At 45.1% G+C, this 16,138-nt stretch overlaps 1 protein-coding gene and 1 pseudogene across 1 annotated transcript in view; one reads left to right on the top strand and one right to left on the bottom strand.

Annotated features, from left to right (window-relative positions):
* Positions 1-16,138, top strand: part of LOC130838297 (zinc finger protein 208-like) — a 325,381-nt gene that overhangs the window by 179,902 nt on the left and 129,341 nt on the right.
* LOC130838298 (zinc finger protein 160-like) overlaps positions 1-16,138 on the bottom strand; it is a 51,698-nt pseudogene that overhangs the window by 19,835 nt on the left and 15,725 nt on the right.

Here is a 16,138-nt window from a genome sequence, read left to right on the forward strand (position 1 = left end):
TAAAAAACCATACAAACGTGAACAACTATACAATACTTTTAATGTCTATAAAATACATATACTCAAAAATACAAATGTAATTTTATCCATTTAAATTGAGATATGTACAGCTTCCTTGGTGGCTCAGTGGTTAAGAATCCGCCTGCCAATGCAGAGGACATGGGTTTGGTCTCTGGTCCAGGAAGATCCCACATGCCACGGAGCAACTAAGCCCCTGCACCACAACTACTGAGCCTGCACTCTAGAGCCCGAGAGCCACAACTACTGAGCCCACGCTCCACAACTACTGAAGCCCACGTGCCTAGAGCCCATGCTGATAACAAGAAAAGCCATTGCAATGAGAAGCCTGCGCACCACAACGAAGAGTAGCCCCTGCTCTACGCAAGTACAGAAAGCCTGCGAGCAGCATCAAAAGACCCAACACAGCCAATAAATAAAAATTAATTAATTAAAATAAATAAATTTAGACATGTAGCTATTAACAAAAGTCAGACAGTTTGTTTACTCCACTAATAAAATATTGATTCAAAATTGGAAAGGTTATTAGTGGTATACATAAAAATAACAGATTAAGGAAAAAATTACCAAAATAGTAGAGCTGAAAATTTCTTGGATAATTAAAAATCATGACAGAAAAGAATACTGAAAAAAATAACACTTAGACTGCACAAGAACAAACTTAAGCATCAGAGAAGATTTGCGAGTCCAAAGAAGGGTATTGTGGAAGGACAGACAAAACAGTCACCTGACAATATAACTTTACCCGAGAAAGAGCCATTCCAGACTTTTATTTCCTCTTCCTCCTCTTCTGAGTTTCCTCCTCAGGCAACAGGAGTCTTTAGAGGTCGACCCTGAAAGTTGGAAAGATGCTGTTTAATGCTTAGAACCAACATACCCCCTTCCTGTGCCACAACCACACACACAGGGAAGACCTCACCATGTGGAACAGACAGTCCTCAGCTGCCCACTGTCACAGGAGGGACTCAGGACAGTAAACTCCCACAGAGGGACCAGCAGGTGAGTTTTCCCACACTTTCCTCCAGATCATGCTCCCCTCCTGGTGAGGCCCTCACGGACACAGCAGCATCAGGAACCTCAGCTGGACCCACAGTCCCCTTCAGGTCACAGACCAGCCCTGATCCATCCCCATGCAGAGCAGAGCCCCTCACCCGCAGCCCAGATCTCAGCCCTCAGGAATGGATCCAGGTTGGAATCACCTGGGGCAGCTCAATTACTATTGAGGTTGGACCCCACACTGACACTATGAAAAGAAATCCCTGGTCAGAGGGTATAAAACACGTATATGCAAAATGCCTCATGGATCTAATGTGAGGCCTGGGTTGAGCACCACTCAGAGGAGGTAAGCCCAGCACCCCCCCACTTTCTTTTTTTTCCCCAGCTTTACTGAGGGATACTTGTCAAGTTAAAATGGTGTAAATATAAGGTGTACAATGTGATTATTGGACAGATGTGTACACTGTGAAATAATTATCACAATCCAGTAATACACTTCCATCAACTCGCAATTACCATTTTGTGTCCGTGTGGTGAGAACACTTAACGTTTACTCTGTTCACAAAATTCGAGTATATAGAAATACACTAGTTAACTCCAGTCTGCATGCTGCACATTAGCTGCCCAGAACTTACTCATTTACAGCTGAAAAGTTTAACCCTTTGACCAGCAGCTCCCCATTTTCACCAACTCCCAGAACCTGGTAACCACCATTCTACGCTCTGGTTCTCTGAGTTAAACTTTTTCCGTTTCCACACACAAGCGAGATCACGCAACATGTCTTTCCCGGTCTGGCTTAGTTTCCTTAGCATGATGTTCTCCCACGTTCATCCAGTGCCCTAAATGGCAGGATCCTTCGTTTTTACGGCTGAATGATAACAGTTCATGGTACGTATATGTAACACATTTTTGTTATGCATTTATGTCACTGGACCTTCGTGTTGTTTCTACACCTCAGCTGCTGTGACTAATGCAGGGATGCTCGTAGGGGTGCAGCTATCTCCTCCCAAATACTGATTCTGTTTCCTTTGCGTCGACAGCTAGAATGGGCTTGCTAGATGGTCTGCCTGCCCTATTCTCAATTTTTGAAGAAACCTCCACACTGAGTGCCTATAACTGCTGTGCTAGTTACAGTCCCACAGACAGTGCCGGAGGACTCCCTTTATCTCCACCCTTGCCTGCAGCTGTTATCTCTTATCTATTTTCTTTTTTTCTTTTCTTTTTTTGGCTCATTGGGTCTTCGTTGCGGCCGGAGGGCTTTCTCTAGTTGTGGCCAGCGGGCCTACTTTGCTGTGCACGGTCTTCTCATGTTTTGATTCTTATCTATTTTCTAATAGCGGTTTTGTGGCTCTGCTCTCCCCTGGGGCCTGGTTCTCCCGAGGACTCAGCCAGTGGAAGAGGAAGCAGCAGAAGGAAACAAGCAGAGCAGGCGTTATGGGCCATCGGTGGGGGTGGGGGGGTGGCTGGCCTGTTAAGTGGGAGGGGGGTGGTGAGAGAAGGCTCCAGTGAGAAGCTGACATCAAAACAAAGACCTGCCGGAGGAAGCGTGTTTGCCACCTGGGTCTGAGGGACAGCCCCTGTGAGGGCCCTGGGACAGTAGTAACCTTGACCCCAGGGAAAGGAAGGAGCCTTGGGTGGCTGGAGCAGGGCGAGGAGGAGAAGACAAGCAGGAGGGGAGATCAGGGAGGCACTGGGGGGAAGCTGGCGAGGAAGAGCCTTGGTCTCCAGACATTTTTCTTCCATAGCTCAAAAGAATTTTAGCAACCACATGTTTCATCATTCATTTTAAGTAAACATCTAACTTTTTTTCTTATATTTTAGAACAATTACACATAATGTACTATTTTATATACATACCAAAATGTTCATCAGAGCCCCAGGAAGGACAGTGTTGCCCTTAACCAAGATGTGTTTGATGGCAGGGGGAACACGGCTGGGGAGCTCAAGGAGTCAGTTTTGGGCAAATTAAGGCAGAGATGCCTGTTAGATGTCCCAGCAGAGAGGTCGAGGGGAGACAGCTGGACACAGGATTCCAGACTTCAGAGTGGGCTTGAGAGGGGAGACTGGGAGACGTGTAGGTGGTGGTGAAAAATCCTAAGAAGACATGAGGAGGAAAGGCAGCGGGTGTAGACAAGAGAAGAGGTTCAAGGACTAAAACTTTGGACGCTCCCCCATTCAGAGACCAGGGTGTTCAGAAAAACACGTCAGAGGACAGGGAGAAGTGAACAGGGAGGAAAAGAAAACTGAAGCAAAGAGATTTTTAAAGGTTAATGGGAAGTCTTCAAAGCCGAGAAAAATCAGTCTTTCAAGGAAGAAGGAGCAAGTCACTGTACAACATGCTGCTGAAACGACAAGCAAGATGAGACGAGGAAACAAATGATTGAACTGAGAGATGAGGAGGTCATTGGTGACCCTGGAAAAGACAGTATCAGGGGAGGGACTTCCCTGGTGGTCCAGTGGTAAAGAATCTGTCCTGCAATGCAGGGGACGATGGTTCGACCCCTGGTGGAGGAACTAAGATCCCATATGCTGCGGGGCAGCTAAGCCCATGCACCACAATTACTGAGCCCTCGCGCCTCAACTAGAGAGCCCGCATGCTGCAAACTACAGAGCCCCTGAGCCCTGAAGCCCATGCGCCACAACTAGAGAATAGAAAACCCGCACGCAACAACTACAGAGAAGTCCACGTGCAGCAGCAAAAAGCCCGTACACCACGACGAAACATCCTGCCTGCTGCAACTAAGACCCGACGCAGCTAAAGATAAAAATTAAGGGGAAAAAAAAAGAAAACAAAGAAAATAAGGCAATGGTGGATGTGAAGCCTTGATTGGGTGGGATTCACAGAATTCGAACGAAGAATTGGAGACAGTATAAACAAGTTTTTAGTACACTGCGCTCTGAAATAGAGCATAGAAAAGGGGGACTTAGTAACGGGAAAAATGTAGTTAATTAAGAATGCATTGTTTTGAAGATGACAGAGCACATAAAAAGGTTTTGGTGCGTGTGTGTGTGTGTGTGTGTGTGTGTGTGTGTGTGTTGGTCTTTGTGTGTAAGACAGACAACACCACCAGTTGTGTATGCTGATGAAAATAAACCCCTAAAATGGAAATACAGGATGCAATGGAGGAAGGATGCCCTGCCGTCCTGACACAGAGTGGAGCTGCCAACAAGGGCACAACCGCAGGGTCAGCGACAGCCAGGAGCGGGGACAGCCTGTTCACAGTCGGTACTGAGGAGAGAACCCAGGCCCTGGGGCAGATGGTGAGCCAGCTGGAGGAGACCGCCTCCCTTCGCTCCAGGGGCTCAATGAAGAAGAAACAGGGTGTTGGAGAGAAAAGACGGAAGAAGATGAATTGGACTTATGAGGGCCTGTAAAGGAGAGCTATGGCACAGACACACAGGGAATGGGAGGGAACAGAGCCAGGAATTTGAAGTGAGACCAGGCAGTACGGGTGAATGTTTTTCTCCAGCTGTGATGAGCCACCCGGGGACAGCACAGAGGAGGCAGAGCTGGATGTGATGGGATGTCTGGGAGAGCAAGGAAGTAGGGAGCCTGTGAGAGAAAGAACATCAGTCCTTTGCTTTGGGGCATTTGACTTGCAGGGCTGTAAGAAACTGCAAGGGTGTGCTTGTCTCCATCATCTAAAAATAACCTGGATATGGTAGGGGAGTGTATTCCATTGGTTTACCCTGATGCAGGCAATAAAACCTGGAATAGAGTATGTACTCCAGGTGTAGTCAGCAAATTAATGAGAACACAAAGTTGCACTAGTACCTGCTCCAGCATGGTCTTCACTTTGGGGGACTGATGTGTGCAGGGGTCCTTTGCCCTGGAAAGTGAGGAGGGAGCTGCCCAGGAACAGAAGAGGCGGGTGGAGCCAAGGCTGAGCAGACCCCCTTTGGAAATAAAAGAGCCTACACTACTACATATAAAATAGATAAGTAACAAGGACCTGCTGTACAGCACAGGGAACTCTACTAAATACTCTGTAATGACCTATATGGGAAAAGAATCTAAAAAAAGAGTGGATATATGTATACGTATAACTGACTCACTTTGCTGTACACCTGAAACTAACACAACATTGTAAATCAATTATACACCAATAAAAATTTTGTTTAATTTAAAAAAATTAAAAAAAATAAAGAAGTAAAAGAGCCTAAAACCAGCAGAAAAAAAGAGAGACCTCCTGGCTGCCTAGACTCCTCAATGGAGAAAAGTTCTTGGAATCTAAGATTTCTCACTCTGCAATGACATTAGCTTAAACATTCACAGTCTCAAATCCTGACTTGACTGGGTTTACTGGGATGGTGAAACCAACAGCAGAAGCAGAGCAGGAAGTGGGTGTCGGAGAGAGCAGTAGAGGGGAAGCTGGAAAATTTGAGGCAGGCAATGCGTACAAAGAGGGAAAACACTTTTCATCCTCAAGTCACCTACTTGGCAAACCACCATCACTGCCACTCTAGAGGGGACAACGGAGAAACGTGCATGAAGGGTGAGTGTGTGCTGGGTAGGAAGACGAGATCCTTTCTAACACGTGACACCATTAGCTCACCCCATTCTACTCTACTAACTGCTGAGCCCCGGGTCACCTGGTGAATGCGAACAGAGCTTTTCCCTCATCTAGTTCCTAGTTTTCCTGCAAGTACTAGGGCTCTAACTCCCCAAACAAGGCTCCCCTCCCTGTCTCCCTCCTCAGAATATAGGGTCCTTCCTCACTGGTTCCACATTTAGTTTAAAACATCTTGCTCAGCTGTTCCCCAGCTGCCCTGTGACGGTTGTGTGTGTGTGGTGTGTGTGTGCAGTGTTTGGGACAGATGTGCAGAGGACAGTAGAGAAACCAGCACTGGCCTGGTAGGAAGAAAGTAGAAGCTGCATTTTCCCAGAGGTGAGCCTTTGTACTTCAGCTCACCACTGTGTTGACTGCCCCCTGATTCTGGAACAATCTTTCCCCAAGTCACAGGGCCTTATGGCCCCTCACAGGTTCTGCCCACAGACCCATCCCCTGCAGGTCCTCCCTATTAAATCTTTCTGCCATCTGCAGCTTAAGACTCAGTGTTTCCTTTCTGGACTCATACAGACTTACAAAGTCTCAAAACACTCCAAGCCCTAATAACTCATGCATTTAGATGGGATAATACACATGAAGACACTCAAGGACCCAGCAGACCCAAGACACCATACTTTCATTCAGTGACCTCAGCCCAAACACTGTCATCTCCAAAAACTACTAAGAGAGATGTCTCCAATGATGCACATCTCCCAGCGAGACCCCAATATCTTTGAAGAAAACACTCCAAATTCTCTTTTCTATCGTCCACAATACTACTGGAACTTTCTTCAGCTACAACCTAAAATACCTCAAAACACATAGGTAACCCACAAAATGATTTCTGAGATTTTCCCTATAGTTACTCTATGGGAGGCATGATGATTCTTGCCCTCCCAAAAGGCCCTACAGAAGTCACTGAGCGGGGGAGATTCTGTGGGACACCCGCTAGGCACCCCTTAGGAGCAACGCACCCATCCTCCTGCATACAGAGCTCCCTGTGGGCTCAGCTCATGCCTTGGTTCTAATGACATTGCAGGAACACATTTCTCTCTGCCAAATCCACTGCCTTCATTCCTCCTCAGATGTGATCATGAGTTACTCAATTAAACCCATGCATGCAAATCTCAGTCTCGGCATTTGTGTCCCATGAAACCTGAGGTAAGACACCATGGCACCTCAAACCATTCCATGCAGCCCACGAACACCCATAAACCCACTTGCAGATGCTCCAGCCAGAACTGCGCCATCTCTTGCCAACAGTTCCACACAGCCCGTGATCCCACAACTATGCTTGGGACGGGTGCACACACCATTCGTTGGGCCCATCTACAGGCCCACACTTCACGTCCATATCCCTCCGGCAGACACCTACAGGCTCCCCTCTACTTTCTACATTTTCCCTCCTCTCCTCCATGAGCAAACTGGGCTGAAAGGCACAGAGACCTCTGCGCACAGGCATAGTGAAACTGAAGGACACTGGGCATGCAGTATGGAGATCAAGAAGTTGGCCCTCCTGGGAAACCACTGTAAGGGGTCAGCTTAGAAATAAGCTCTGAGCAAACGTCTTCATCATGAACCGCGGGGCTCTGTTGGAAGAAGGTTCCAGGTCAATCCAACCCATCCTTCCTCACTTACAGAGTGCAGGCAAGCAGTACTTGAGCGGAACACCTACTTAAGAGCTCATAGCTCTCTGTTTTAACAGATCACATAAAAGGGAAGAAAACGCAATATTAGATTGATTAAACTAGGTTTCAACTGCTGAAGGATCACTGACATCCTTACCAAGAACTCACTGAAACAGGCCCTCACCCATCTTCTACGGTGCCATCTGTTCTCACTCATTCTTATTTTCATCTTAGTTTTCCTACTTCTCTGTCAACCGCTCCGTCTCTGCTTTTCCTGAACCCCCTCGCCCACATATTTACCGTAAGGTCCACTGAATGGGATGCCTGCCTAGCGGAAGCACATTTTCCAGCGCAGAGGAATGTGGGACCGAAGAACACGGGGTGTCACATGGCTGGCCCAGGTCACCCCCACCCCCCACGCGGGGTGAGGGGAAGGGCTGACTACGAAGGGGAGGCCCGGGGAGACGCGAGGACGGAGGCGCTGGGACGGAGGGGGTCTCGGGAGTGGGGCGGGCTCTCCAGGGTCCCACGAGCGGGGAGCGGGGCGGCGGGCGCTGCCCTCCAGGGGCCGAGAGGGCGAGGCTGGGGGCGCGAATACAATTCGCGGAAGAGGATTTTACAGAGGGGGCGGAGGTCAGTAAAGGGTTCTAAGCAGGAAAACGTAGCGGAAAGGAAAAGAAAAGAAAAGCCAAGGGGACGAACCAGCCTCAGAGCGATTTCAAACCCAGAGGGAAACGACCCCTGACTTGCGACGGCGACATCTGGACTTACTTGGGGCGGAGGGACGGGTGCTGGGATTTTAAGGTCCGTAGTGACTCCCACACCCTGAGGATGGGTTGGGGTGGGGGACTGAAGCGCAAATTTACGCTAGAAGGGAGAAACTTACGCTCTCCCGTGTGACCTTCGCTCCGAGCTCTCCGCTTCCGGGTCCGTTGGAAGCTGCGCACGCGCGCAGCTAGAGGCGGGGAGGCGGGGGGCGGGATCTGGGCGGAGCGCTGCCGCGAGGGGCGGGGCTTGGGCCCCGGGTCCGCGCTAGACCCGAGAGGAGGCGGGGGAGGAGGCGGGAGAGGAGGCGGGCGAGGAGGCGGGCGAGGAGGCGGGCGAGGAGGCGGGGAAGTGGACGGGGCCTGCGCGTCCCTGGGCCCTTCTGGGAAGGCGTAGCGATCGCGTTTAGAGCTGCTTGAGTGTCCCGCTTTGTATGGTGCGGTGTTGCTTCCTGCTTAAAGTTACTGTCTCTAACTGTAGAACTTACTCTTGTGTGAAACACTTATGATGAAAATAAGATGCTTTCCTCTTAACAAGTCAAAAGTCATTTGTGCCAGTGGGTTGCACCCCAGTCCTGCTAGTGAGGCTGAAGCAATTCCGCGGTCTGCAAACTGGCATCTCGGTGAGGAATGTTTCCTGCAATTGGATTTAACTTCAGCAGTTTAAGTAAACAAGAATTGGAGCTGTCTGTGCAGCAATGCAAACTAGAATGTGATATACGAAACTCTGCCTCTGAATAATGCCACTTGCAGCAACATGGATGGACCTAGAGATTATCACACTAAGTGAAGTAAGTCAGACAAAGACAAATATCATATGATAGCGCTTACATGATTTACAAAACAGAAACAGACTCACAGACTTAGAGAAGGCCTTATGGTTACAAGGGGGGGAGGGTTGGGGGAGGGATAGATTGGGAATTTGGTATTGACGTGCACACTGCTATATATAAAATAACCAACAAGGACCAACTACGTAGCACAGGGAACTCTGCTCAATATTCCATAATAACTTAAATGGGAAAATAATTTGACAAAGAATGGATACATGTATATGTATAACTGAACCACTTTGCTATACACCTGAAACTAACACATTAATCAACCATACTCCAATATAAAATAAAAATGAAAAATAATTTTAAAAAATACTTTTTTTCAGAAAAAAAAAACCAACGAAACCCCCAAAAAAACGTAAACAAAAACTCTGCCTCTGTAGAATGGGCTGTTTCATACTGACACCCTACTTAACAGCATTTCCGATTCTATTCCCTGTTCTTCCAGGAGGCCAACTTAACACTGTGCTTAGTTCCAGAGACTCACGTGGACAAGATTCAAAAGCAGCTTTCACATATTGAGACATAGGGAAGTCATTCTGGCTTACACATGAGTTAACTTGAATTTGATGTTAACTAAAATAGCCTGTTTGTGACCTATCAAACATACATTGTACATCTGCTTTCATTATTAAAGAAAAGGGCGCAGCTGGTTCTCCTTTGATGATAAGACTCCCTTCCCAGGTGCCAAGGCCATGCTGACTTGCTGGATACATGCTGGGCTGTTTTTGGTTTTGTGTGTGTGTGTGTGTGTGTGCGTTTTGAAACCTTGTAGAAATGTAACCCTGACTTGTTTAATGTTCTTTGTTCTGACAAGATATAAAAGTGTGCTGAAAACCAAGTAATCTGGGAAGAAGGCTAAGAAGCAGGTTTCCAGGCTAGTCCTGCAGGGGGCACAGCTTCAACTCCTAGTTGGGGAACTAAGATCCTGCATGTCCCGAGGCACGGCCAAACAACAACAACAACAACAAAATAGACTTGCAGGTAAAACGGGCCGATCTGGTTGGGGGAGCAAACTGTGCACTGAAAGCACGTCAGAAGGTGTTACCTATAATTCAAGTCAGAGCTGACTGAGTCAGGAAAAAAGACAAAGAAAGAGGACAAGGTAGAATTTGGGGATTTCTAGCAGGTAGAATGTTCTCTCTCAAGTGCTGGTCCTAGTTAGCCTGTTTGGAAGACAGAGGGTGGACTGCCACGTCCCCAGCACGAGGAAGTGAGTCTGCTGTGTGGGGGTGGGGGGGGTTGCTCATCAGCCGCAGGGGAGCTGAAGAGGAGGCTCCTGAGGTGAAAGTCGCAGGACAGCTTTATATATGCAGGGACGTCGAACCCCTGAAATATCCAGTGGTCTGTCGTTTACAAAATCAAAAGATGAAGCCAGCAATCCCTCATCCATAGAACAACAACAACAACAACAAAAAAAAATTAAGAAATGTCTTTCAGGACTCCCCAGGTGGCACAGTGGTGAAGAATCCACCAGCCAACGCAGGGGACATGGGTTCGAGCCCTGGTCCAGGAAGATGCCACAGGCAACTAAGCTTTCGCGCCTAGAGCCCGTGCGACGCAACAAGAGAAGCCACCGCAATGAGAAGCCCATGCATCACAATGAAGAGGAGCCCCCACTCGCTGCAACGAGAGAAAGCCCGTGCACAGCAACAAAGACCCAATGCAGCCAAACATATAAATAAATAAACTTATTATTTTTTAAAAAAATGTCTTTCAATTTGTGGTGTGCTCCAAGGACAAAGAACAAGATAGACTCAAAGGGCCAATCACTCTGTACAATGCAGCAATTGCAATGTCCCAAAACTTTCCCAAGCAGCATGCCATGTCCCTTGCCCATCCCATATAAGGAAAGATATTTGCTCCATTTTTCTCCTGCTCAGCACACTGAAAGTATACATTCTCTGCCCAGTCAGCAGATAACTGCAGGTTCCCTGGCCATAAAAGCAGGCAAACAACCCATGCTCAGGGTCGACTTTCTCTGGCTACCAGGAAGTCGGCCAGCTGTTCTTGCAGCGTCCCTTCTCTCTAATAAACTCTATCTTCCTTGCCTTCTGCCTTGTGTCTGGAATTCTTTTCCAACCCGCGCTCAGACCACGACACAATCATTGTCAGGTAAAGCACATGAACTGTATTAAGGATTCAATAATTAGGAGGATATAATGAATGAATTTGATATAATGGATATATACTGAGCTTGTGCTATATGTCACAAGTTTTAGCACATATAGAGCAATAAAAACTACATCACAAAGAAAGTTTCTAACAAATATAAATATTTTATAAGATATACATTTGCTTCCATCAAGTAACAATATTTGTAAAACTATGCAGTCAGGAATATTAAAATATCAAAAACTTTTAAAAAGTTGGTCAATATTTCTAGGGAAAAAAGTAGAGTCTTTTAGATTAAAAGACAGTAAAATACTCCATATCAACACTGTGAAATGCATTTAATCAAGGAGTAGTTGAAGAAAATGAGATAGCTACAAAGTCCCGTGCTAGAATAGATGGCTAGACAATTCATGTGCTACATGACCCATCCAGGAATTAAAAAAAGAAAGAAACAGGCTAAATGCAAGTAGAGCAGCATAATGCAAATTAAAAATTTTTTAAACTAAATTATGTGGAATATAATAAATAGTCAATTAAATAAAATTATTGATAAAATAGAGCTCTTGCAAAATAAAAATTACTTTGAGGATCGAGGGCAAATAATACTAAAATCACTGAGTAGTCTAAATAAGGGACCTGTCCCTAACGCTCTTTGAAGTATCTGCCAGTTGACTAAAGTGACTTTTGTGAAATTTCTCCTGTTGGACAAAATGGCTTAGTGAACAGAATCGGTAAGTGTGGCTAGTAGAAAGGCCTGAGAAGCTCAAAGGCTGTGGAATAAATCTAAAAAGCTAGGCACGTCTTACTAACAATTGTGGGTGTAGCTAATGGAAAATGTAGCTGTTAGGTATAACAAAGTGCTATTTTCACAATATTGTTTCACTGTTGGGAGTTCAACAAGTGTACTATTTAAAAAATTGTGACTTCATAGACTTATAATAGTCTATGAGACTGTAAATATTTATGGGAAGGAAGCATAGTTTCTAATACACTATTAGATGTAAGTAGGTGAAGTCAAGAACAATGAAACACAAACCACTGTATATCCATTCTCAGTAGAAGAGCTGAAGCCAAGAAAAGGTCATTTCTCATTCCTGGTCCCAGGGAACAGGGCCCTGAGTGCATCTGCCCAGCAAAACTGACCATTTACTGTGGACCTGAGACCACTGGGTACCTCTTTTCTCTTTCTTTCCTAAGTGGGAGGGTTTATTGAGGTTTCATTTCTCTGTTCCACCATCATGTGCTACGAGTGAGGAAAACTCCACATGGGGCTCTGAATCCAGAAGAATCTCATAAGATTATTATGAGGTTCTCATGTGTGACTGAAGTCCTGTTTGAGTAGACCTCTTTTTATCCTTTCTTTTGGGATGGGGTAAATGTATTTTATGTGTAAACAAAGGAGGGACAAATTATTTCTGATAGAAGCTGCATTATCATATATTGAAATATTATTTCCAAGTAATTATCACCTTGCTGTGAGATTATACGTCTGTCCTTTGATATCAAGCTTGGCCACTTGACTTAGGCAACCCTTCATTCCATTTGAGAAGAGTGCACTTCCTTGCCCATTTTATGCAAGCCTGGATTTTTGAGTTCCTGGGCCAATTTGATGTGAGTAGAATGGTATGTTTTAACTTATTTATTTATTTATTTATTTTATTGGCTGTGTTGGATCTTCATTGCTGCACACGGGCTTTCTCTAGTTGCGGCGAGTGGGGGCTACTCTTCCTTGCGGTGCGCAGGCTTCTCATTGCTGCGGCCCCTCTTGTTGCAGAGCACGGGCTCTAGGCACGTGGGCTTCAGTAGTTGCAGCACAGGGGCTCAATAGTTGTGGCTCACTGGCTCTAGAGCGCAGGCTCAATAGTTGTGGCACACGGGCTTAGTTGCTCCGCGGCATGTGGTATCTTCCTGGGGCAGGGATCGAACCCGTGTTTCCTGCATTGGCAGGCGGATTCTTACCCACTGCACCACCTAGGAAGTCCCTGTTTTAACTTTAAAAGGAAGCTTTCAAAGCCATCGTTTGCTTTTTTTAACCCTGTTTTCTCTCTGCTTCAAGAATGGTACATTCCAGAAACACTGGAATTTTACCCTGAATCCCAGAATCAAATCAGAGAAACAAGCAAGAGGTGAATAATGATACAATGTGAGGAAGAAATAAATGTTTTCTTGCTGTAAGCCAAGGGGAATCCAGGGATATTCGTTACCATAGCAAAACCTCCAGAAAGCTGACTGGTACACTTTCAATGACCTTTTCTTTTTTCCTCACCCACCTTAAACTCTCAAATTCAAGGTTACAGGTCGGAGCTCATTATCTCCAACAGTAATTGTCCCACCTTTGAAATCTTGATTTCAAGAATTCCCTTTCTGGGACTTCCCTGGTGGCACACGAGTCCACCTGCCAATGTGGGGGACACGGGTTTGATCCCTGGTCCAGGAAGATCCCACATGCCATGGAGCAACAAAGCCCATGTGCCACAATTACTGAGCCTGTGTGTGCTCTAGAGCCTGCGAGCCACAACTACTGAAGCCCACTCGCCCAGAGCTTGTGCTTCTCAACAAGAAGCTGCTGCAATGAGAAGCCTGCGCACAGCAACGAAGAGTAGCCCCTGCTCGCGGCAACCAGAGAAAAGCCCATGCGCAGCATCAAAGACCCAATGCAGCCAAAAAAAAAATTTAATTTAATTTAAAAAAAGAATTCCTTTCCTAAATTATTACCCTCATTCCTTCCATTACATATATTCACTCTTTCCATTAGCATATCCATTTATTTTCAACTCACCTACAAGCATATTAATTTTCATTGTCTAACTAGCCTCAATGCACTATGTGTTCCCAGTTGTAACATTGCCAACTGGTTTATCTTGATCAAATATTTGTAAGTAACCTCAAGAAACTTGTCCTCTTACACAGTGCTGCCTTTATCTGAGGAAGCAAGCCTCAGAACTACATGAGCCCAGCTAACTACTTAAATTCCACTATAAGCAGGAAGTTCACACCAATGACCAAAAAACCCAAGCAAACAAGAAAATGAAAGCGCCTTTAGGCTCTTAGTGTTTTGTTAAATTGCTATGTCTTTTCTATGGTTCCTGTTTTGAATTTCTCCTGCTCTGGTGGCAAATTATAAATGGTGATATGTTCTGTTTTCATTTTTGTTCAGTTCAGAAGCCATTCCATTGTCCTTTCCAATTTCTTCTTTATCCCAGGATTAGTTACAAGCAGGTCATTATTTTCCAAATATTTGATGTTCCATGGATTTTTTTCTGTTATTGATTTCTATTTTAATATCATCGTGGTTATATATTTTGTATAACTTGAATTCTTTTAAAATTCACCAAGACTTGTTTGATGGCCCAGAATGGTTTGTCTTGGTAAAGTACTATGTGCACTTTGAGAGACTGTGTAAAATTCTCTTGTAAGGTGGAGTTTCTTATAAAGGAAAAACTCTGTTCATTCTTCCTGTGGGGGGAAAAACCCAGTTCCTCCTACCCGTGTGTTTCTTTTCTCTGTATCTCCTTTACCCTTACGCTACTACCACACTCACAGAGAACACTCCGCTTCTGACAATTCTCGTCAACAAATACGTGGGCATTTTCTCCACAACAAGCAATTGTATGTGACACCAACTGGGTGTCCTACAATTCAATTCCGACACTTCCTGGAGACAGTATCCAATCCCACAGATCCCACAAGTCTGCCCCCCACCCCTACGCCTACCCCCAACACACTTCAGGTGCCAGGTGTCACCTACCTGTGCTTCTGACCACCTGGCTATAGATTGGAGTTTCTGACAAACCCCCTTTTTTGGTTCATACAAAAGTATACACAGCCAGTTTATATAGGGTTGCTTCTAAGTCCTGGAAAAAAAAAAATTCTAACTAGAAGTTCCAAATTTGAAATGTCTCCAATGGAAATTTAATATCACACCCCAGCAAGCCACACATCTATTGTGCCCATGCCTCAATCACTGTAAATGTTCCCGTCCTGGTGACTTCTTCCTCCTATTTTCTCCACCTAATCTCCCTTCCCCATTTTTATTTTGCATGACACTCTTCAATTAATTCATGATTCTGCTCAAATATTACCTTATCGTATGGGCATTCCCTGAACACACTGTTTAAATCAGGACGCCCTGTCGCTCTACCACCGTATGTGTGCACCTTCACTGTATTTGTCATCGTATTTGATTACTGCTGACTTACCCTTACAGAACATAAGCTGCTTGAAGATAGGCATTGATTTCCTACGGTATCACCAGTGATGAGAATCGTTCCTCACTGATAGAATGAGTGCATGCATTTTATCACTGCAAGGAAGAAAGTTACTGCAATGCATAGCTTCATGGATTCGTAGACTGTGGTCAAGTAAACCCATGATTATGTTTGTGGCATTGAATTCCTTACTCCTGTACTTTACAATCTAATGTTCTGAACATTTGTGATGAATTGTCATGCTGTATTTTATTCACACCATTAATTTTCCTGTGGACAAACTTTGTGACAGAGATAACATGAACATCTCAAAGAGAGATACTACCTTTAATTCAGTAAACCTAGGTACAATGAAAGTATATTTAATGTTGATGACTCTAAAGGCATGTCTATATTAATGAAGCCGTCTATTTAAACTTGTTTTTATTCATTAAAAGATTAATCCTAGATCATGTGATCCTTTAAAAATCTGAGCTAGTTTAAGTTCCATTTAGAAATATTAGATTTGTAAGCACTTACTTTTAAGTCAATTGAATGGAGCTCCTTTAGAAGCTAATTTTGATAACACCATCTGGGGTTAGGGACACATATTTATAATGTAGAGACAGACACACATGCATGCAGATAGTCAGACAGAGAACTTTTATTGACTTTTTAAAAAAATTTGTTTTGGTTTGGGTTTGGCTGTGCCACAAGGCACGTGGGATCTTAGTTCCCTGACCAGGAATTGAACCCTCGCCCCCTGCAGTGGAAGCACAGGGTCTTAACCACTGGATAGCCAGGGAAGGTGCCTACACAGACAGAGATATCAGTTTTCCCTCTTGAGTTTAAAAAGTCCTTCCCCCTCACCCCACCCCCCCTTTTTTTCAGCTTTAGGTTCTACTAATTGAGCCAAGGTTGTAGGTCAGGCAACATGGACTACATTTCAATTACACGCAAGTTTTAAGCTGTCTCCTGGGAGTACTTTTGTTCTTTCAGGGTCAGAATTTTGAAAAGATGGTTTATTAAGCCAGCTTTCTCTAC

This window comes from Hippopotamus amphibius, chromosome 16 (genome assembly GCF_030028045.1).
Source record: "Hippopotamus amphibius kiboko isolate mHipAmp2 chromosome 16, mHipAmp2.hap2, whole genome shotgun sequence".
NCBI classification, from domain to species: Eukaryota; Metazoa; Chordata; class Mammalia; order Artiodactyla; family Hippopotamidae; genus Hippopotamus; species Hippopotamus amphibius.